Raw genomic sequence first — 25,000 nt, 5'->3', positions numbered from 1 at the left:
GAGAGAGAGAGAGAGAGAGAGAGAGAGAGAGAGAGAGAGAGAGAGAGAGGCATCCTTCACAACAGGAAAAGACCAAGTGTATTATCAACGAAACAGGATGTTTAGCAAATCCACTTTTCAAAATTATCAACAAAGCTATCACCCGCGCTATTACTTCCTCGCTTCCAGCTATCAGTGATGAATTTCATTTTGTCATTTTTGTTCCTTTCTAAATGAAGCATTTATGGTGCAATGTTCTATTCATTTGTTATTTATGAGTGGCCTTGAATTGCCAGCAGATCTGGCTGATATAATTTTATCTATTCATTACAAATACTATCCGTAACAAATCAACGATTTTTTTTATATAAAAATGACGAATTTACAGATATACGTTTAATGTCGCTAGTAATCTTCCAGTGTAGAATTTAATAAGAAAATATATCTTACGAAATAATGAATAATATTCATAGAAAACTACGACGTCAGTTAAGATGAATTTACAGAAATATGTTCAATGGTACTTGCATTTTTTTTTAAATATAATAAGCTATGATTTATATTTTGCGAAGTTATGAATATCATTAATTGCAAAGAACTTACAGAAATATGTTCAAAGTTACTGTCAATTTTTTTTAGAATATAATAACATAAATACGACCTATATCATACGAAATTATGAATGTCATTAATAGTCAATAGTATGAATTCGCTTGTTATTCTAGTGTGATTTGTCTCTGAATTTTACACTGATGGGTAAGAATCTTCTCTTCGAAATGAGTCAGATAAATGAATTTCATATATATATATATATATATATATATATATATATAATATATATATATATATATATATATATATATATATATATATATATATATATATATATTAATATATATATATATATTATATATATATATATATAAATATATATATATATATATATATATATATATATATAATATATAGTATATATATATATATATATATATATATATATATATATATATATATATATGATATTCTCCTTGCATTTTAATACATTTTTAGTTATTAATTAATTTATTAAATCATTGTTGTCTTATTATTTATAAATTTATATATATATACACACATACATATTTACATATATATTTTAAAGGAATACAAAAGAACAAACGAGACATCCTGAATTACCCAGCAGGAAAACTGCTTGCGTTAAAACAATGCTTCTGCTTTGTCATCGTTCCTGCTCAAGAAGAAGTCCTAAAGGGGACTAAGGCCCCGTTCACACGGCCGAGCTTTGCTCGACGAACTTTGTTCGATGTGACGTCAGAGGCGGAGAAACCGCGGCAAAGTTCTGACTTTTCTCGCTGTTTCTCCGCTTCTGACGTCACATCGACAAAGTTCGTCGACCAAAGATCGACTGTGTGGAAGGGGCCTAAGGAATGGAAAGTGAACTAGAATAAGGATGCATCCTATTCAGTATTCATATAGGAATCTCTGATTTTATAGATGAAGTAATGTGGAAGGAATTAACAAGAAACTGCATCACAAATTAACTATAATAATAATAATAATAATAATAATAATAATAATAATAATAATAATATTATTATTATTATTATTATTATTATTATTATTATTATATTATTATTATTATTATTCAGTAGATGAAACTTATTAATATGGAACAAGACCAAAGGGGCCATTGACTTGAAATTCAAGCTTCCAAAGAATATGGCGTCATTAGGAAGAAGTAAGAGAAAGTAAACGGAAATACAAAAAGAATTAAAAGCCTTTTGTTCATCAGAATTAACGAAAACCTTCATTATGAAAGTTTCAGGTTGATTTACTGATTTTGGGTAAATATACCAAGCACTGGGGCCAATGAACGCTTAGAATCTGGTATTAGAATTTCAGATAAAATTCATACAAAACTTTAGATTAAAATGAAAAATTTTATCTTGGTATAGAATTCTCTCCGGCATCTTCAAGTTCAGTCAGTTTGATAAAAAAAAAAAAAAAAAAAAAAAAATCAGTATCGTCTAGGCAACTTTCTGATTAGACTTAAGACATTTTTTTCTTAATTCTTTTCGCTTTCTAAAGGTTAGTTCGTATCTGCCTTGGCGAGTGGGAAAATAAAAATAAAATAAAATAAATAAAATAAAAATAAAACACCAATGATTCGAAAGGAAAAGTTGATTAGCTTGTAGTTTTTTTTTTCTTCTTTAAAGTCATGGCCCTTCGACAAGCAGTTAAGGTCGCCAGTCCGGGATCTTCTAAGATCTTGGTGAAAGGAATTGGGGTCATCTTTCTCTGGATAAATGAATGGAGACATAAAAAAAAGAATAAATGAATAAATAAATGTATTATTTTTTTCCCAAAACTGAATTAGACTTTCATTTGGGAGTCTTAAGTTGTCTTCATGATCGTTAAAGTTTTGCTATTTTGGAAAATGTTCATATCTTCATATACAATCATGTTTGGCATATAATATATATATATATATATATATATATATATATTATATATATTATTATATGTATATGTGTGTGTGATGGGACAACATAGTTAGATACCTTAGACTTAGAGAGTCAGAGGAGGGCATAGCGAAGAGAAATAAAAGCAATGTAACAAGAGAGTGGCGAGATACAACTATCTACCATATTGATAGCAACTAAAAACCATTAAAAAAAACATTAAAAAACCAGTATAAAGTAACCGAAGAGTTAAAAAGTACACAAATCTAACACCCTGCACACAGAGAGCCACGTGCGACTGAGCCCTTGAAAGAAAAAACACAAACAAAAAACTGCTGCTTATTCTTCTTCTTCTTCTTCCTCCTCCAGAGAGACCTCAATTCGGAACCCGACCCTGAAACTTCCCGGTTCTACTTCCTCTCCGCCTCCACATAATCTCCTCTTTTGTCTCGACTTTCCAACTGACGGCACAGAGGGAGGAGACCGAGACCTAAATAATAGAGCTTCTTTAAGTCTACGAGGAGACAGAGACCCAAAGAGAAGAGCTGCTTTAGGCCTAAGAGAAGACCTAGACCTAGACAAAAGCTTCAGCAGGTCTTGAAGGAGGCAGAGACCTAAAGAAAAGAGCTGCTTTAGGTCTAAGAGAAGACCTAGACCTAAACAAAAGCTTCAATAGTTCTTGGAGCAGACCTAGACCTAAAGACCAGAGCATCTCTAAGTCTACGAGGCGACCTAGACCTAAACAAAAGCTTCAATGTGTCTTGGAGTAGACCTAGAACGAAAGATTTTCTAAGTCTACGAGGAGATCTAGACCTAAAGAAAAGCTTCAATGGGTCTTGGAGTAGACCTAGAACTACAGACTTTCTAAGTCTACCAGGAGAACTAGACCTAAAGAATAGGGCTCCCTTAGTCAACTAGGAGGAGGCCGTCTCCAATAGCTGATGGTCAAGTTGCGACAGAAGTAGGCAGGCAGCAATTTCTGACCAAACAGGTTTATTAGCCACTGTAGGCATCGAGTGCAACGGCAGGAGACCGATAAAATACCATGTTCTGCTTGGACGCGAGCCAAAAATGGCGAGTTGGGCTCGAGAACAGGAGCGTGGTGGAATGCGCAAGTAGAATAAGAATCGGTCATGGACGAGTCTTTTCGGGAAAACCGAGCTTTTGCACGGTTATGCGTCTAGAAAAAAGGTAGTATAATGATAGTCAGTCTCTCTCTCTCTCTCTCTCTCTCTCTCCCCTTCTCTCACACCGTTTCCTTCTCTCGTTCCTCGTCTCTCTCTCTCTCTCTCTCTCTCTCTCTCTCTCTCTCTGAGCAATTGCCAGTCAACATTTTTATAATAATATAATACTGATATTAAAATCGTTTTCGCATACGATTTTACTGTGAACTTTATTTTTCTTGACACATCATCCCTGCAAGTTAACGCGCATGCGTAGACTTACCACGCAGCCGCCGGGAATGGAACGGCTGACCCATACAATGATACATCACAATAGGCTGGAATGAACAGTGAACAGGCCAGCAGGTTGAAGCTCCTTACGTAACCTTTTATAAAGGCTAGGGTGGAATCCTTCCTAATGAGACCTATTGTTGAAGATGCAATACCTGTTACTTTAAAAGGAAGCTGAATGCAACGGCGATGATACAGGGGATCTGTGATAAAGGAAGTCGATGTACAGGGTCTCCATAAAGTTCCCGTACCATTCTGAGCAATAAATACTTGTAATGGTACTGGGACTTATGGACACCGTGTACCTTGATCATTCGCTTTGTAGGACATTCACTGTGAAGGGATGAATTCATCTTTCCTGGAGGCTTTCGTCTCTTGAACGCTTATGAAAATTGAGGAATGAATACTAATTTTTTTGTAATCGTGAACCAAAAGAGAACCAATGGATGCTTCAGATATATGAGGAGACTTTTAGTAACTTTGGTGTCTACTGTGTAAACGTGAATTAACCTCAATGTCTACTGAGGAAGCCTTAGATAACGTTGGTTTCTAATGACGAAACAAGTAACTTAGATGAAACGTTAACTACCTTTTATGTCTAAGGAGGAGACGTTGATTAACTTCAGTGTCGGTTGTGTAAACGTTAACTTCTATGTCTATTGAGGAAACATTCAATAACTTCGATATATAATGAGGAAACAAGTAACTTAGATGTCTATTCATGAAACGTTAATTAACTTCAGTGTCAATTGTGTAAACGTTAATTAACTTCGATGTCTAGGAAGAAACGTTAATTAACTTCGATGTCTGAGGAAGAAACGTTAATTAACTTCGATGTCTGAGGAAGAAACGTCAATTAACTTCGATGTCTACTGAGGAAACGTTAATTACCTTCTATGTTATACTGAGGAACCCTTAAATAACTTCGATGTCTATTAAGGAAAAGTTAATTAACCTCTACTATGTCTACTGAGGACACCTTAAATAACTTCGATGTCTAATGAAAAAACAAATAACTTAAATGTCTATTGAAGAAAAGTTAATTACCTTCAATGTCTCAGGAGGAATGTTTAAATAATTTCGATATCGATTGAGGATACAATAATAATCTTCGATGTCTATTGAGGTAACAAATACCTTTCAATCTCCGTTGATGAAACGTCAATTACCTGCGATATCTACTGAGAAAAGTTAAAAACTTCCGCGTCTACTGAGAAACTCTTAAATAACTTTGATGTCTATTGAGGAAACTTTAAATAAATTTGTCAATAGAGGAAACCTTCGACAATTTCCATATGCATTCAGGTAACGTCTATTGACCTCGACGTCTACTTCTCCATATTTCGTTTTCACAATCAATTCATGGAAAGGAAAGTTTACCTGATTTATCAGCTGTCAAAGACCAAAATTAAAGCTTTCCAGCCGATAGCTTTCGATAGAATTCCTGGAAGGAATCTCCTGGAAGCCCAGGAGCAAGAAAGTCCTTTTTCCCCGACTTAAGTTTCGTCACAGGTGGAACTTACACAACCTTAACCTTGGTAAGAAAGACAGGTACCTGGGTTACCGATGGTAATTACCCACCTGTGCACCTGTTAGAAGCAGGTGCTTGTTAACACAACCGCTGCTGAATCGTTTGTTTGTTGGTGCTAGAATGTCCACATGTGTTTGTTTGTTGCTCACGAAATCATAGCACTTGCTCCAGACTTTTCATGTTAACTGTACCTTGAAAACTTTAGACCTCAAATGAAGGTGGGTATGCTTTTTCAGCCTAAATGGGATAGAATAAAGCCAGTTGCACTGCAGGTCGAAAGAGTATTTTAGGTTAAATGTTTGGGAGGGAAAATACAGTAAGGGATTGACTGACTGAAACATTTGACTTTTTCGATCAGCGTAATAGAGTTAAGGGGATCGCTCATTGAAATATTACATTTCTTGATGATTTTTTCTTTTCACAAGCCATTCATTTAATCTATATTTAGAAATGCTTAACACTTTTAAGCAATTGATCGTGGTAACTTTGACAGACTACGTTATCTGCATTCCAAATAAGTGTATATAAAATTTACTTAATTTATTTCAAATATATCGTATTGTGTGCCATAGGTACCTGCATTTTCATAGAAATGCACCTGCTGTAACCTTATAGATACTTGTCAAAAGCCTTATCTTTAGATTCCATAATTCAGGGTACAAAGTGATTACTTGGCGTAAATGCATTTCTCTAGAAGGTGTTTTGTTTTCTCTTTATGTCAATCTGGTTGACTATATCTAGGCCTATGTATTTAAAGCGTTTTATTGACACGTGTATTAGTAGATTTTACACTCGAAATGGTATCAAACCGAACCTTGTCATTTCTGTACCCAAACAGTAGGTTCCACCTCGCCTGTGGATGGGGTATGACCTCATCGAGGCCCACCCCTAACATGGCAGAGAGAGAGAGAGAGAGAAACAGAGCCTCTGGTGCTATGCATCGCAGAGTAGGCTGCTGGAAAAACCCCGCGAAATGTGTGCATAATAATGACAGGGGTAATACGATGCACGGAGATATAGAAAGAGAGAGAGAGAGAGAGAGAGAGAGAGAGAGAGAGAGAGAGAGAGAGACTCTTCTTGGTAAGAGTTAATATCTTCAACGATAACTCCAACTCTAAGATGAGCAACTTAGGACTAGACCTTGAACCACCACTGTCCGCCATGCCATGTGGACGGTTCAGTTTTTCTCGCTTTTCGTGTGTTGTTGATAGTCCAGTGGGGATTTCATAGCAGAACAAGCTGAGAAACAATACAGCAGGTACTGAGGACACAAGAGGTAATCCTGATCCATGGGAGGCCACGTGATCATCCAGTATCCTGAAGTTAAGCAATCATGGGTTCCAGCGTCGCCAAGAATCAGGCCTTGACCATGAAGGACCTGGAATTTCCACTGGACACCAAAGACTGAAGCCCCTTTCCCTCATTAGAAGCTGCCACTATCCAGGAGAGAGAGATAGAGAGAGAGAGAGAGAGCCATAACACTCTCAACCTTGTCACTATAACCTTGTGTTTAGTGTTATCAAGCTTCCGGCGTGGTCACGCAGGGTGACATCCAGGAAATCTCTCTGTTTTGATAAGAATGCCTTTATTATATTATATTTACAGTCATTCTGATGATTGCTCTTCAGGTTCTTCCTTTATGCTATGCATGTAAAGACATGAATATTTTAGTTATTCGGTATCTGAACACTATTACTGTATCCATTTTAAATAACCCATGTTTTTAAACACGCGTGTATCCTAGCTCAGTTACTCAGAAGCTAAAACTAGAGCAGACCGGATTTTGCTGGGAGCTGGAGGTCGCATGGCCAACCCTTTGGAAATTTGGGGAGTTTTTTTACAACTAGACAATATTTTCCAGATGTGGACGCGTCTTATCACACAAGCTGGCAAATGATTTGCGTAAGACTGTACGCTAGCTAATGTTTTGTAGGTGTGAATCTCAGTGCTCTAGTTATTTGTGATATCTTTCTCTGTATTTCATAATCATTTGTATGGAAATGAACTAAGATTTCATGGAAATAACAGAAATAACTTCATTTACAGCGTTTGCTGTCTTTCATTCATTCTGCTACTCTTAATATGATGGCCAGTGAAGACTACAGAACACACACGTAGAAAACTAACTCTTCGAGAAGACCGCCTTTACTAACAGAGAATTAGAGAGACCAGAGAGACCAGTTTTTATGGCTAGTTATAGCCAGCGGGTATACACCAGAGAGGCTTCTCTCTCTCTCTCTCTCTCTCTCTCTCTCTCTCTCTCTCTCTCTCTCTCTCTCTCTCATAACACTCACAACACATTGCTCCTTTGTCTGTACTGTATCAAAAGGCAATCTTCGGACCTTCAACTTGCTACATGACAAAGTGGATTTAAAAGCACTTTATTCTAAGAATTAGCTACATGGCAACGGAAATTAAAAGTACTTTAATCCTGAAACTAGCTACACAACAAAGTAGATTTAAAAGTACTTTAATCCTGGAACTAGCTACATGGCAAAGGAGATCTGAAAGAACTTTAATCCTGAAACTAGCTGCATGACAAAGGAGATTTAAAAGTACTTTTATCCTGGAACTAGCTACATGGCAACGGAGATTTAAAAGTACTTTTATCCTGGAACTAGCTACATGGCAACGGAGATTTAAAAGTACTTTTATCCTGGAACTAGCTACATGGCAAAGGAGATTTAAAAGTACTTTAATCCTGAAACTGGCTACATGACAAAGGAGATTTAAAAGTACTATAATCCTGGAACTAGCTACATGGCAAAGGAGATCTGAAAGAACTTTAATCCTGGAACTAGCTACATGGCAAAGGAGATCTGAAAGAACTTTAATCCTGAAACTGGCTACATGGCAACGGAGATTTAAAAGCCCATTAATCCTCAAACTAGCTACATGGCAACGGAGATTTAAAAGCCCATTAATCCTCAAACTAGCTACATGGCAACGGAGATTTAAAAGTGCTTTAATCCTGGAACTAGCTACATGGCAAAAGCGATTTAAAAGTACCGATTTTTATATCTGGCTACACGACCGAAGGGATTTAAAAGTATACTTCTGGAGCTAGCTACATGGCAAAGGGGATTAAACTGCCTTTTGCTCTGGGAACTTGCTACATGACTAAAGGGATTTGAAAGCACTTTACTACTAGAAATGGCTACATGGAAAAGTGTTTTTAAGTATCTAATATCTAAAACTGGCTACATGACAAAGGGGACTTAAAAAAGAACTCTGGTCCTAGAACTAGCTAAATGGGAAAGAGGATTTAACAGTAATTTACACCTGGAACTGGCTACCTGACAAAGGGGATTTAAAACTACTTCACTCCTGGATATGCTGTAATCCTGGAACTGGCTACGAGACAAAGGGGATTTAAAACTACTTCACTCCTGGATATGCTGTAATTCTGGAACTGGCTACTTGACAAAGGAAATTTGACAGTGTTTAACTTCTAGAACTAATTATTTGATTCCCTTCAACACACAAGATTCCCTTAGCATCAGAATCCTAACACCAAAAAAGAAGGAAATTTATTTTGCATTTCATAAAGTGACTACAAAGGAACCAACTTGATTCTAAAAAAAAAAAATCGTCCGATAAGGAATTCAGCAAGAATGTTAAATGTTTTAACGTTAATTATATATTCGACTGTCTAACGGGGCCTTATTTATTCACCGTAGTTAACTTGGCGGAGGGTCTCTTGAGGTCAGCTAAGAATGTAAATTAGGATACGGTGCATGAATTATTACAAGTTTAGGTTTAAGTGATGCACATTTAAAATATGCTGGCGAGAATATATGCATGGAATTCACACACATGTATACACACACACACACACACACATATATATACACATTTATATGTGTGCGTATGCAATTTTGCATCATGCAAAAACGGCAGAAGTTCTCTTTTATTCAAATAATTTTTTTATGCATTACCCAACGTGTCTTAATAAAACCCAAACGACGAACTAAGACGTAAATTAACATAATGAAAAATTTAAGTAAACAAGCCACAGTAACTCAATTAAAGTATAAAAAAAAAACAAGTAAAGAAGAAAAATTAAAGTCAGCGCCATTTTTTTACACAAGTGCACAACCACACAAGTGGACAACCATTGCTATTCCTCTTCTTTCTGAAACCAAAAGGAAGTCATCGACCGGAAAACCCGGGGAGTTCCTAAGTGCTGGGTACTACGCATAGCGATTCTCGATTCGCTTCGTGGTTCGTCTGCATAAATATATCCCCCTTTGTTTTCATTTATCCTCAAAGCCAAGGGGAAAACCTTCTGCGGACCATCAGTGCATATTATTAATCAAAGGAGATGACTCATGGTCTAGAGAATGTCTCTGTGCGCAGTGAATCTGATTTTTGACAATGCAGGTGCTTGGAAAGTGAACTTGCTGTCTGATGGGTACCTAACCCTAATCTTATTACTGTTGCGCAAAGCTATCTGAGAGAGAGAGAGAGAGAGAGAGAGAGAGAGAGAGAGAGAGAGAGAGAGAGAGAGAGAGAGCATAACTGTGAACGCAAGAGTACTCGAGTTCTGTAGCAGACGAACTCTGGAATCTGGATTCGACCTGGCTAACCAACTTTTCCTATCTCTCTCTCTCTCTCTCTCTCTCTCTCTCTCTCTCTCACACACACACACACACACACACGCACACTTTAAAATGAGCTCTTTGAAGAATTTAGGTTGGTCAGAGCCATATACAGGCATCTAAAAACAAAGAATTTAGCCAATAAAACGGTTAACCACATATACGTAAGTCTATCAAACTTCGACGATAACGGGGGTAGTAGTCTAGTACTAGCACGGTCTGAGTACTAGTATCCTCGATGGTAATTGATAACGGTAGTGGTGGTTATTTAAACTAATAAAACATTTTTGTTATTGTCCAAGAGATGGTTTATATGGAAAATAAGATCATTGTGTTTTTCTAAGAATCTATAGTATATACATCAGAGCATTTACTAGGACTTGCTCGAAATTTTGTAGGCACAAAAAAATGAACAACTCAGTTGGCCTAGAATGGCTCAGCAAATACAACGAAGTTGTTTACTGGAGACAAATTGTATCCACGTTAAGTTGATGGGGGATGCAGTTTCAAGTACTCAGTTTTAAAAGCCGTTATTAAAAAAATTAAAAGAAAATGAAACGTGGCTTGGATTTTAAGCGTTTTCAATTAGTTCTGGGTAAGTTAGCAGCGTGTATGAGCCTAAACTCGCTGCAGTGGCTGAACGTGGAAAAAACTTACCTAAATCTGAAGATGAATGATTGATAAGCAAACTCGAATTTAACGTAGTTAAACATGTTAATGAATAAACTAAGCCAAATTCCCTTCTACTAAAGTGTTCAAGTGACAGCTGGTCGACTCTAGAGTTTGCTGTTTGCCCTTGAACCAGGTGTTAAAGGAAGCGTCTCTCCTTAGGAACGCAGTTGTCATCAACGATTGTCTTTTATTTTGCTGTTGTTGTTGTCGTTGTATTGAAGACCCCGCTATTTTGTTTTTATCTAATAAACTATATTTACTTATTTCTTTACCTATTCATACATTTATTTGTTCTTTTAACTATATGTATATAATTATACATTTATTTATTGTTTATCTACGTGTTCATTTGTCTATTTCTTTGTTTATTTACTTTACTTATTTATATATCTTTTAGTTTAATTAACATGGTATGTATATATATTTGTTTGTTTATTTATTTATCTATTTATATATCTATTTGTTCTTTCATGTTACGTATATATATATATATATATATATATATATATATATATATATATATAACACACACACACACACACACACACATATATATATATATATATATATATATAATATATATATATATATATATATCTATATATACATGTATATATATATTATACATGTATTCATTTACTTATACATATATATATATATATATATATATATATATATATAATATATCATATATACATTTGTTTATTTATCTTTATATTTACATATTTTTGGTTTGTTTATTTATTTATTTTGATATCCAATTTACCATTAAGTTATATATTTATTTATTTATTTATTTATTTTATTATTATTATTTATTTATTTATTTATTTATTTATTTATTTATTTATTTTCATTCATTTACAGGATTTCATACCATTCTTCAATTATTTTGTTGTAAAGTTTCATGAGATGTATTAAATGCGCTTTCATAATAATGCAGGTAGAAACTGTAGTAAGGAATAAGATAAAGGCGCAACTTTCTAAAAATAAATAAATTCATTCATAATACTGGTGCTAAATTAATTAGCCAATCGCATGTAACAATCTTTATCAAACTGGATTCTCAAGTGTTTTATAAAGATCTTTTGTTTACAAATATTTTGTAAAGACCTTTTATTTGCAAATGTGTTCCAACATCATTTTTACGACAATCGCTTCTCAAAAGGTGGCATGATTATTTCTTTAGTTTTAATTCTTCACGTGGCCGCTTTATTTTTTCAAAATAAATACATTCATATGTGACAATCTTTATCAAACTGGGTTATGAATATTTTATAAAGATCTTTTGTTTACGAATGTATTCCAACATCATTTCATATAACAAAAGCTTCACAAATGTTGGCAATATTTTTGCGATTTTCTTTAATTGTTCTCAAATGTTGTCAAGATTTTTGCGATTTTTCTCTCAAATGTTGGCGAAATTTTTACGGTTTTTTTTTTAAATCCTTCGCAGTGCCAGATCTATTTTCTCTAAATTAACAGCTAAAATATTTTACCGATTTGTAAATATTCCATTAAACAAATGTATGTGTTTTGTAAAAGAATGAACTGAATATTTTGAGGGATAAACTGAAGTTTGCGAAAGAAGTTCAAACATTAAAAAAAGTAACATGTATACAGAATCGAAATTCTACCTTTTCTTAAGTTTTTCTTAATTAAAAAGTGGAAGCGTAAATGTCCTACATCCTAAAATAAAATAGTAATGAATTAAATATATTTAAAAGACAGTCTTTGAATATAAACATCGAACATAAAGTGGGGGATAACTGAAGCAACTTAACGCATATATCTCAAAAACGACGAAAAAAAATCTTTACATCTTTAGTGAAGGGAAACCAGAGTAAGTGGTTCAAATAGAGTTTTTCCAGTGTGAAAATGAGAGAGAGAGAGAGAGAGAGAGAGAGAGAGAGAGAGAGAGAGAGAGAGAGAGAGAGTTAGTTGGCGAAATACTCTACCTGGATAACGACTGACCCTAGTTTTGAACATAAAGCCTAATAATGGACTGATCATCGACCAAATGACAAATATCGAAGAATTAAATAAATAGTGACAAAACAGAACATTTCGATGACGTTACACCTTGAGCATCCGGTTTGACCTGTATGGCAATGAGTCTATCCAGTGGCAGCGCGCAGTGCATCGCCAATTACAAGTTGAATAATTCATCACGAAGAATACCACTGATATGACTGGCAAAGATGGTGGAGTGCGGATACGTATTAATGTTAACAAGATGTGGGAATTTCCGAAAAGAAACGCGTTCCGGATAATTGTGGACCTGGTTATATTGCGAAACGAGTTCCGGAGTGGTTGTTTTATCCATGGTCAGTCTGACATAAGGTGGAGAGCTCATCGTGGATCTCGAGATAAGGCACAACTAGACTCATGGTTGGTTGGAAAATTCGGAGTTAACTCCGTACCAGTTATTCAAAGACGACCTTTTCACCAGTTTCCTCAATAATAATACTTTAAAAAATAAAAAAATAAAATGCATGCAGCATCTGTATTCAATCAGAGTGTTCTTCAGCAGTGTCTGAACTCTGGACCAAGGGTGAAATCACTCAAAAGATAAGCTCTAGACCAAAGGTGAGATCATTTAAAAGTAAGCTCTAGACCAAAGGTAAAATTACTTAAAGACAAGCTCTATGCCAACGGTGGAATAACTTAAAAGGTAATCTCTGGACCAAAGGCGAGATCATTTAAAAAGTAAGCTCTAGACCAAAGTTAAATTATTTAAAGGCAAGCTCTAGACCAAAGGTAAAAATAAATAAGCTCTTGAACCAAGGGTAAAACCATCTAAAGGTCACACAAGTCTATCTTTCTAGCGAAGGCTGTGGGAACGGATCCCAATTCAGAAAACTTTCACGTTTTTCGATTAAGTCGACATCACAAGAACGGACAAAGCCAGTCAGACAACCTCAGTTCATCTGTCAAGGTCTCTCTCTCTCTCTCTCTCTCTCTCTCTCTCTCTCTCTCTCTCTCTCTCTCTCTCTCTCATATTAATGTGCTCCAAGTTCTTTCTTGCTAAATGAGCTACAAATATCAGCACAATACCATACACTATGTGAAAGTTATTGTAACCGAACACACCGGTACTGCGTCCTTTTGATCCTTTCGAACATACCCTAGAACCATAACACGAGAACAAGGTGGATTTAAATAGGTAAAAAATATTGTTATGAAACAGTAACATCCCAGACTGCGAAATCATAACACCTGTAACTACATCTTCGCACCCAAGAAACATTCTAAATACAGTTCTGTATTCACAAAGGTCAACTTATGTTATTCAAGAACAATTCGGTATGCAGAAAAAAAAATGACGTATTCACACTTACGTAGGCTATTTGCTATATCCCCGATCAAGACAGTCAGATCATTTAGGCTTTTCTCGTAAACAAAATAATATCACAGCGATCCGGCTGCCTTCCACCGACGACGAACAGAGCACCAAAAATGATGGAGACTTCAATGCCGATCTCGCGGACCCTTTGCCTTGTTATATACTCTCCGCTGGTGTTACCAAACAGCCTTTTTTTTTTTCCACTTCCAGACGACTGCCGGAGGACTCGTTCCTGTTTAAAGGGAGATGAAGCGGAAAAACCGGTGGTCATTACGCTATAAAGGATTGTGCAAAAACTCCTCTGTGACATGGCAAAGGAAAAACTTAGCCAAATTAATCAGGAGAAAGATAATGGATTGCTGGCAACGTCATGGGTCGGATTTCCAGGTATCGAGAGCTGGATTTTTACATCAGGAATTCCCTACGCTGCAGACGGGTAATACCTTCGTGCAAGGCTCGTGCAGGCAAATCGCTTGAGTCATTTCTACTATATATGTATTTTGTAGGGCCTGGAAGATTTGTTTTGAACGTGTGATTCAAGAAATAGCTCAACATCTAAGACATATTTTGGTATGAGTTTTAAACCGTAGATGTAGATAACATCTAGGCCGATAAGGACTGTATCACCATTCAATGGCAAGCAAATAGTGGAGATTGGGAGACCTGTTCTCAATTATCTCAATTATTATGCATCCCTATCCGCAACCATGCGACAAGATTCTATGACCTGCAGAATCTTCAGTGTTGTTGATTGCTCCGATGCAATCAACACCATTGTGTGTCGCTCTGACAGTGCCTGCCTTAGGCACCGTGAGGTCTCCTGGCATTTTGCCCTCCCATGCCCAGGGATGAAAAGATTTCTTCATGGATGTGTGTGTGGCTGCTAATAAGAACCTGCCATTTCCTTCCGATTCCTCCCCAAATTGAAAGAAGAGGAAAACCATTAGACCTATATCATGCACGAAATAGATCGTCTCTGGGTATCAGCCTAAGATTTTTTTTTCTTTTTTTACCTACGGTCGAACATTCCAAGCGTGGAACGTTTTTTATTTACAAGGACTTGGCATCATAAGGACATTGGTTGCCATCCTGTCGACCTCCATAAATAGTAGAAATGAATAATTAATAAACTTCTTGCGTCTTGTTGGCTACATTCTGTATGATCAACATATCTTTATCTTAGACTCATCGTGGTTCGTTCCTTTCTAACGGAGAGATACTATAACAAATATAGACCGACAAAAATAAACGAGTATAAGAAAACCCATAACGGATGCAAAACAATCATTGTTGGTGAAAGACGGCTTCCATTTATTTGCTTATTAATTATTATTAATCAATATACTACTGTATCTCTTACTGTAAGTATTTCATAGTCTCTGTAAGTCATGAGCATTATTTTTGTGCATAGAGCGATTTTATCTTTAAGATACAGAGGCATAAATATGTATGTGTGTAGGAGTATGCACGTATGTATTTCTCTTCTGGTAAAATCATCGATATGAGCTTTTAACTAGCCTACCTACAGATAAACAACACACTAATCTAATTATGACTATCTCGTCACTTTCACTTCCTCCAGAATGCCTCCATTTTCATATTTATAACTCCCCGGACGAAGAAACCTTGAAGAGAAGCGTCTTCGACACACACACACACACACACACACACACAGAGAGAGAGAGAGAGAGAGAGAGAGAGAGAGAGAGAGAGAGAGAGAGAAACGATCCCGCTATGGACCTTCTTCCTTTCCATGATAAGGATTAGGTAACTCAGGTCTTCTGGTTTGACTCACCCTTCATTTATTTCATCCCTCCCCCAAGCCTGGGTCAGGTAGGGGAATTTGGCTCTACGTCCCGTCGACCTTCACGGAAAGAAATACGTTGCTTTGCATAGTTTGCGTTAGTTACTGTGCATAGGTCGTTATCAACGGTTAATATATCTATTAGGCTGAAATACAAGTTCATTCTCCTTGTAAATAATACATTTGCAAATTTTATAAGAGGGAACTTGAAAGAAAAAAGTTTGTATAACGTGCAGAAGTTAACATCTTTCCCAAGAACTTTCCAATGGGTTATCAGACTGCAAAATTTACTTCCATCTGTGAGGTTTACATAAAGAATTTCTAACTGCCTATCTATCCTTTGCTGTTGCGAGGCTTAAAAAGTCTGCCAATCTATCTATCTAACTGTTTATCTATTTATCTATCTGTCTTTCTCCTTTCCCTAGAACTATAATGCATTATCATACTGTAAAATTCGCTCCACCTGTGAGGCGTATTGTACTATGAGGAATTTAAAATCTGTCTACCTATCTGTGTACCTATCCACAAAACAGCAATCAAATTACGGCAAGGGAATATTCTGCAACGACTACGGCGTCGGCTCATCTGCCAGAAACCACCCCTTCTTAATTACACGCCCATGACAAAATCTATTTCTAGGTTATCGACTTCCTGCCAAGCCAGGAAGGAAGAAGGAAGGTAAGCCAGAGTGAGTCTACTAAACTCCCAATGAACCTGTTGTACTCGTTGTATCAACGGGTGAGCCTCAGTGGCTGCTCTTTCTATACAGTATCTTCACTGTATACACCTTTATTATACAGATTCTTTATTAGACTTTTATTATACTTAAAGATATGAAATCCATTGCATTATTTATCTCCGATATTCATTGTCGATGAGATTATGAGCATGCGTGGAATCATGCCTGTACTTCAACTAGGCCTATTGTACCCGAGAGGTTTGAGTTTTTTTTACGTATTATTTTATTATTATTATTATTATTATTATTATTATTATTATTATTATTATTATTATTATTATTATTATTATTATTATCTAACATTGTTCGTTTTCAATTTCTTTATCATCCGTTTTTGTTAAGATTTCTTTTTTGTAAGGAAATATTTGAAATAATTCAAATCAAAATTCCTGAAGAACCAGCCATGAAATTCTGATCATAATCTATAACCAGACCAAACAGAAAAGTAATTAGTAAAAACAATTCTAAACTAAATTCTGTAAAGCTATCTTCAGGATGCAACATTAAAATAAAAAATCAAACGTCGAAGGCCCCACAGTTTGAAAGGTCCAAAGATGCATAGAATAGATACGGATTATCACTTTATTTGTGAAGGTTCAAAGTACTGATTATCGATCTTATATCACACGACCCTATGACGATTTGTAATATATAGTACTAGAGTTTAGTATCAGTGCTTCTAAAGGATAGTAATAGTCAATCAAGATCGTTAGCAACAACTAGCCTGGCACTCAATCATTTAATTTCCTAAAACTTTCACTTTATGTTGAAAGTAATCTGACTGGCTCAAGCGGACATAGTAAAAATCGGATTAGATCTTTTCTCCCAAAAGCAGGTAGCAAAGTACACATGGCAACCTTTTCTGGGAAGCCACGAATGAATAGCTGTTTAGGGAGAGAGGACTTTTTATCATCTAATTCATATTTATGAATCTCAATTAAATTTGAAAAGAACCATTTACCTATGATAGGACTCTTAACTTTCAAGGAATTTCTGTGAAATAAGTTTTTCTTTCCCAACGTATTTGTGAAATTTATGAATGTGATGTTTCAGTGAAATAATATATCACTATACAAAGACATTAATATTAGGTTTTTATAATATAAACGTTATGTTCAATGTTTTTATTTCAGTACGCGATTGACTCATCGTAATAATGTTCTCGCAGTGAGGATATATTGCGCTGAAACTATTTTCAAAAATCATAATAATCTCCTTGTGGAATCATTTTTACAGGGAACTTACTACTCTATGAAGCAATTTTACTGCAAAATTACTTCATAATCGAACAATTTCCCCACAAGCTATTTTATGAAGACCTATTTCACTGAAAAAGAAAAAATAATGAAAAGAAAATAGGCCTAACTGCATCTTCATACAAGCAAGGTTTAAACTTTTTTTTTTTTCCGAAGTCAAACAAAGGCACAGAGAAGGATGAAACGTGAACATCCTCTTGCTGCAGAAGTGTAAAGGATATATTTTTTATTTGGTTCCTGTTATGTTATGTCCGTACCAGATATTTCATCCTGTAGAATTCCCTCCTACTTTCAGCCCTCTCTCTCTCTCTCTCTCTCTCTCTCTCTCTCTCTCTCTCTCTCTCTCTCTCTCTCTCTCTCTGAGGTTTTCAACGGAAACATATTATCCACGATTTTTAAAAATAATTCCTGAAACGCTCCAAGTCTGAATACAAGGTCAGCCTAAATTACATGCTTAGGTAAATCAGAATCTTGAAAATAAATGGTAGTGTGAATGTCGATCCAGAGAGAGAGAGAGAGAGAGAGAGAGAGAGAGAGAGAGAGAGAGAGAGAGAGAGAGAGAAATAAATGTACAAGGAGCCAGGGAGGCGGAGGTAGCAACGAACGTTTGGATATTGCTCAGGAGCGGAAAAGTGGCAAGTAGTACGAGTATCTCTACCGGAGCTCCCTACACCCATTCCTTGTTTATTTTCTCTTAGCTTCGTTGGTCATCCTTCATCTATTAAACACCTGTGCATTACAGTTTAGGATAAGATCCATACGCTGACATTTCTAGGAAAATAATCCACCTCAACTATTTTATATTATTGAAGCATGTTGAACGTTAGTCTCACTCTGTTTACGCAAGTCAAGTACTCAAGAGCTACATGACCAGAGTACATTATTTCCTTGGAAAGTTTACGCTTGAGAGCGAATGAATCATGACAAAGTAGCTGGGGCAGTTTTTCTTCCCTGTGGCGTCACCATATACGGAATGACGTCATGTTAAAACACAACATACGTCATATTATACAGCGATCTCAGACAGAAAAGTATAGTCTACATAAATTTCAAGCGGTTCCATGAAGTTCCGTTATGATATTTTGAAGCTTTCTTCGGTGTCTTTGGAATGTTTCCTCTGTATATGATGAGTTCGTATTATGAAGTTCAAGTCTTATAAGGAGTATTTTCCTATCCCGGTTGGCGGGAAATCCCCACAGGATTATCAGCAACTCGCGAAAAGCGAGAAAAACTGAACCGTCCACATGGCATGGCGGACAGAGGTGGTTCAAGGTCTAGTCCCATGTTGCTCATCGTAGAGTTAAAGTTATCGTTGTAAATATTAATTCATAACAAGCAGAGTCTCTCTTTCTCTCTCACTCTTCTTTATTATGATTTAGCCATCATGCGTAGGCCTACACGGGCTCCTTATCAAACTAGCGCGTGCCGACGACAAACCAAATTGATCCAATAACAATCGAAATTATGGAAACAGCGTAACCTGATCTGTGCAACTGACTGCTTTTTCCATTTGTTCGTCATACTTTCTGCATCATTCGTAGCCGTCACTTGTTCGTATTTCACAGGACTCACACGTACGCAATGGGAACAAAATCTCTAATGAAATCGACGAAGGTTGACTTTGTGGGTCGTCAAATTTAGGTTGAGTTTATTTGGTCTCTTCACACACACGTTCCCCAAAACACTGAAGATATCATTCCCTGTAAAACCTCTAGTAATTGTTTTAAATTAAAATAAGATTGATGGAAACTGATATAAGAGAAGGAAAACGGGGTTTTGCAAGGAAACAGTAAGACTAGCAGCTTACTGAAGGGCAGACAGGATTAAGAGTAGCATGACAAACGGATACGAGGAAAGAATCTGTTACATTCGACAGCAGAACTGAGAACATAACATCCTAGAATATTTATTCTTTATTTTTAGAAATGACAAAAATTATTTTTGAAACTGCATCATGCTTTTATACATTATGTTCATTTCTTGTTTAAGTACATAGCTATCTGAATGTAAACAATGTAGGTAATGATAACGCAAAATTGCAAACAATAATGTGTCTTGGACATATGCTACAAAAAAGATGGTATGAATACCAGTAAAACACATATCATTGGGAGAGTTACCAAAGGTTTCCATATAGTAAAAATCGTTTATCTTTATTGCTTTACTTACAACAAATATTCTAACGAAAAAATATGGAAATACTTCAATAAAACAGTTTTCGAATGTTTTATTATTTTCAAACACAATATCCGAAATCGATAACATTAAATAAACAAGTAAAACATGCGCCGACGTTTCTTCGACCCAATAGAGTTTTCTGTACAGCGTATAATCAAGGCCGCCGAATATAGGTTATGTCTTTCGGTGGTCTCGGTATAATTCTGTATGAGTCGCGGCTTATAAAACTCGGCTAGCGTGGTGGCCTGTGTTGTTGCGATGACAGAAGCACGATCATGGCTAATTTTCACCTTACAACGGTAAAGGTTAATAAGAAGTATTTTTCTTTAGGATAACTCTAAAATGAGTACCATACCAGGAGAGGCAACTATAGTTACGAATCAGAAGGAGAAATATTGCTAAATAAAAACGCTGGCAACGAGAAATGGGTGCATTGTGGTTAGAATGTTACATATAAAGGAGAATATGTGGAGCTATGCACACAGAGAAACATACACACATTATATATATATATATATATATATATATATATATATATATATATATATATATATATATGTGTGTGTGTGTGTGTGTGTGTGTGTGTGTGTATATATACATACATACACACACACACACACACACACACACATAATATATATATATATATATATATATATATATATATATATGCGTCTCACCGGTGCGCTGCATCTAAACAATAGTAGGTTGTCGCGTAATCAGTTGTTTTAATTCTGCGTTAGTGCTCATCATTGTTTTCTACCTTGGCTTGCGTCTCAATTTTGTTTTTGCTTTCGATTTCACCTGTGGTTTGGTCCTAAATCAGGTTTACAATTTCCTGCATCAACCTTATTTTTTTTATATCGATACTGCCTTCAAGCCTATAGTTTTGTCTGCTACTGAGTAACGAATTTAGTATCCTTTTATCATTCAAAGTTCCTCTTCCTCTTCTCTTCAAAGGCTGGCGTTGGAATTGATTTGTGAGGGGAGATAAGACGACCAGCTGATAAGAAAGATGAGTTAGGATTTGCAATGAAAACGATAGGTACACCATCTTTCTATTAATTTTCATCTAGTACTTTTGTACCTTTTCTTGCCCTCTCGTCACCAACATTGTTATTCTAGCCCCTTTTTTTCCATGGCTTTTGACATTCGTTATTTCAAATGCCATTTATCTAAAAACCAGTTTATTAATTGGCTATTTAAACTCACAGGCCCTTTAAAGCGTCCTGAATTTTCTTGCACTGTTTCCGGGTCCAGTTTCGTTACATTGCAAACATTGGTGTTTTTGTATGAATTGCTTGTGTTCATCATTTTGCTAAAGCATTATCTCTCTTCTCTCTCTCTCTCTCTCTCTGTAAGTCGCCTAGTTCTTGTGACCAACTGGCCAATCATTTCCTGCTCAGGACTCTTGTATGATCTGGAGCAAATCTTTCAGGTTTTATGTTTTAAGTATGAGAACGAAACTACTTTTTGCGAATACATTTTAGTCTCATTCTTGAGACCCAGTAAGAACCACTTTTGTCCACTGAAAATAAGGATTTAATGCTTATTGGTAAGGAATTTTCCGTGCACAAGCAAGACGAGATTTTTGTTCAAGAGCATCATCAGACTCTCTTGCAGAACTTATGTTAAGGGATACTAGTACTGAAGAAATAATATCTAGTACTGAATAAATAATATATGATTCCCTTTATTTCTTTAAAATTACAAATATTTTTACCATTACCGTGAAAATGATCTGAAATGGTGTAAACATCAATTCAGATGAAAACAAACATATCTTTTTAGCTTATTTATGTATCTCTCGGCATTTAGCATTAGATATGAAGGAACCATCAAAGCTTGTTTATTTACGTTCGTTGAGTACGTTTCTAATATATTTTTATCTCCTTTCTCTTATATCTCACAACAATCTCTTTCTGTCATGAACCTGCATATATAACGCCAGCATATTAGGCCGACTCCATTCATACTATTCGCATGTTTCTGGGTGATCCGTCTGTATTTGTATAATAAGGCTGTCTGAAACACACCAGCATGTCAGTAGTTGTAGTAGTAGTAGCAATGAAAGGGACTTGCCTTTGAAACGGCTCCCCCATTTATTCCTCCATGCCATGGTCACCGCTTCTCAGGGCAGACCGCGATCCGTGTGATCACCCAACCTATCCCATCCTTCTTAATTAACTTTCACTTTCACCTACGTCATCTGAATGCTCGAGATCCCAGTCTTTGCAACTGGAAATTATTCGGTATTTATGAGGACGTGAATCACTCTCACTTATATGTCATTATCCGGATGTCATTGGAACCTACCTACTGCGTACCAACGCGAAGAGAATGAATAAGCGATGTTCGCGTGTTCATTCACGAGTAGAAGAGTCAGTAGGCTTATGTATAGTCTCCAGACCTCATCACAAAATCGTTTTCAAGTAAAAGCAAAGATAAATGTATATTTTGGAAACTGTATCAGAGAATACGTAAGATTCCTCAGTGATATGATTTAAAAAATTAATTATATAAACGTAGGCAGCCTTCACAATTGAATGACAAATAATAATCAAATAAAACCTAAGCGACAGTAAAATAGTGCATCGTTATTACTCAATGGAAATAGAAAAAAATCTTTTAATGTAGATATGTATGTATATATGTAGGTTGCAGACATTTTAGGAGGCATGCACCTGCTTCTTATTAATTCAGGAACTTTTCATCTAATTTACAGAATTTCTTCAGCTGTCACTAATTCAACGGTTAATTCAAGATTCTAGAATAATTTTGTATCCATCTTATTTTTAGTATATATATACTATATATATATACATATATATATATATATATATATATATATATATATATATATATCTATATATATATATATATATATATATATATATATATATACATATATATATGTATATATATATATATATATATATATATATAATATATATAATTATATATTTATATGTGTGTTTGTGTGTGTATATATATATTCCAAATAAGATGGATAGAAAGTTATTCTAGAATCTTGAATTGACCGTTGAATTAGTGACAGCTCAAGAAACTCTGTAAATTAGTTGAGACGTTTCTGAACTAATAAGAAGCAGGTGCATGCCTCCTAAATGTCTGCCAACTTACATACATAGTACATACATACATATCTACATTAAAAGAAGATTTTTTTCTATTTCCATTGAGTAATAACGATGCACTATTTTCTGTCACTTAGGTTTTATTTGATTATTATTTGTCAGTCGTTTATGAAGGTTGCTTACGTTTCCATAATTCATTTTTAATTCACCATATCAGTGAAGAATCTTACGTATTCTCTGATACAGTTTCCCAAATTTACATTTATCTTTGATTTTACTTGATTGTGATGAGGTCTGGTGACTACATAAGCCTACTGACTCTTCTACTCGTGAATGAACACCCGTGCATTTTGATAAATACTCTTAAAGACGAATGAAGGAAAATCATTCTGGTATCTTCAATTGATCAACAAGTTAGTGAAAACTAATAAATATAAAGTTTGTTTTTATGTAAGATCCAGGGCAACTTTCCAGAATAATAGACAGGAAATACGCCAAGTAAGTTTGCGAGTCTTTGCCATTATGTGAATTGTTACATCTTACTTCTTTCAACCAAACCTATAGTTTCGGTTCGCCTGAATATTTGAATCTGCTAAGTTGATTTTCTCTTGATTTATGTCAGTGCTGCTTATAGTTTCTCCTAACGTTTCTTTCTGAATAAAGAAATCCTTTATTTTCATGTTTTATCATTGGGATTCTCCATCCCTACTTCCCTTGCGTTAGTGATCATGCATACTGTCATTTCATGCATAGCCACGCGCAGTTTAGGGCAGTAAACCTTGAAGACTCACGTTTTCCTTACTCATGTTTTGAAGCGCTGGAGAGAATCGTAGTAAACATGTAATATACGAACGCGCCATTTCCGATCAGATTTTTTTTTCCTCCTTTCGCTTTAATTTGTACTTTAATTTCCATTTTGTAACGAGTTCTTTCGACAAATCCTAGCGTTTCCTTACGATTTGTATACTGCACGTCTACAAGTGAAGCTACTAGTAGCAATTCCAGATCTTACTCGCGGTCGGTTCCAGTAGGCTATCAGACATTTTTCTATCAGATGTCTCACAGGTACAAAAATTCGTTTAACTCCAGTCAACTCTCTCTCTCTCTCGCTTGATCACCATAGTATGCAATACATACGTACATTTTTCCCAATAGTCTTTGCATTACGCCCTCGATAAGACCAAGAGTAATAAAGGCACTGTGATAAGCCACTGCAGAAATGTTTATGTTGACGATAGCCACTTACAGTCAAACCTACTGCAGCATCACAGAACCTTACACACTCCCAGTAAACTTGCGGAGTTGAAAGCATTCTACCCTGAGTGCAATTACCTGGGACAGCAAAACCGAACTACCACCGAGAAGACCTTTGACACTGAAGTGGAGGGGGATATTGCAATGGAATGACCTCAGCAAGGGACACGGATATAACCCCAGGAGGTTTAACCATTCTGAGCAACATGTGAAGACTCGGTACATGAAACTTGGTCAGAATCCTGAATGTTAAGACCACAAACGGTTCGCAATTCGTTTGGGTTACAGTTTATTCGACTGTGCCTTTGAAAGCCATCGATGACCAACTTTTAGATCGCACAACCCATCAACATCCTACATTCTACAAATCACTTATTCTCAAAATTTGACTTCCACCTTTCGTATGGGCACGAATTCCCTAGACGTTACTTTTATCAAGACAACCATAGCTTCAGATAATGTAAGGATTAGGTGCTTTGGTGAAAATGTATTTTTGAAGGCGATCAAAGCCACGAGAGATGAGCTGACATTAAACCCGATCGTCTTAGCCCATCGTTGCCAATTAAGCAGTTTTCCACATCGGCCGATAGCTTTAATACGAACTGTTTCCATAAATTTTTGCTGTCATA

General features: G+C 35.8%; 1 protein-coding gene across 6 annotated transcripts in view; it reads right to left on the bottom strand.

Moving 5' to 3' along the window:
* LOC135218364 (proclotting enzyme-like) overlaps positions 1 to 25,000 on the bottom strand; it is a 63,599-nt gene that overhangs the window by 20,699 nt on the left and 17,900 nt on the right. For 3 of the 6 annotated variants that reach the window (XM_064254611.1, XM_064254613.1, XM_064254615.1), the window contains exon 1: positions 14,041 to 14,198. The exons of the other annotated variants lie outside the window; for them this stretch is intronic. The gene's annotated coding sequence lies outside the window, so the exon portion shown is untranslated. Of the gene's footprint in view, positions 1 to 14,040; positions 14,199 to 25,000 lie in introns of those variants that run through there. 6 annotated transcript variants of the gene reach the window in all.

The sequence above is a fragment of the Macrobrachium nipponense genome, chromosome 9 (assembly GCF_015104395.2).
Source record: "Macrobrachium nipponense isolate FS-2020 chromosome 9, ASM1510439v2, whole genome shotgun sequence".
NCBI classification, from domain to species: Eukaryota; Metazoa; Arthropoda; class Malacostraca; order Decapoda; family Palaemonidae; genus Macrobrachium; species Macrobrachium nipponense.
This window is presented reverse-complemented; position numbering and strand designations above follow the sequence as displayed.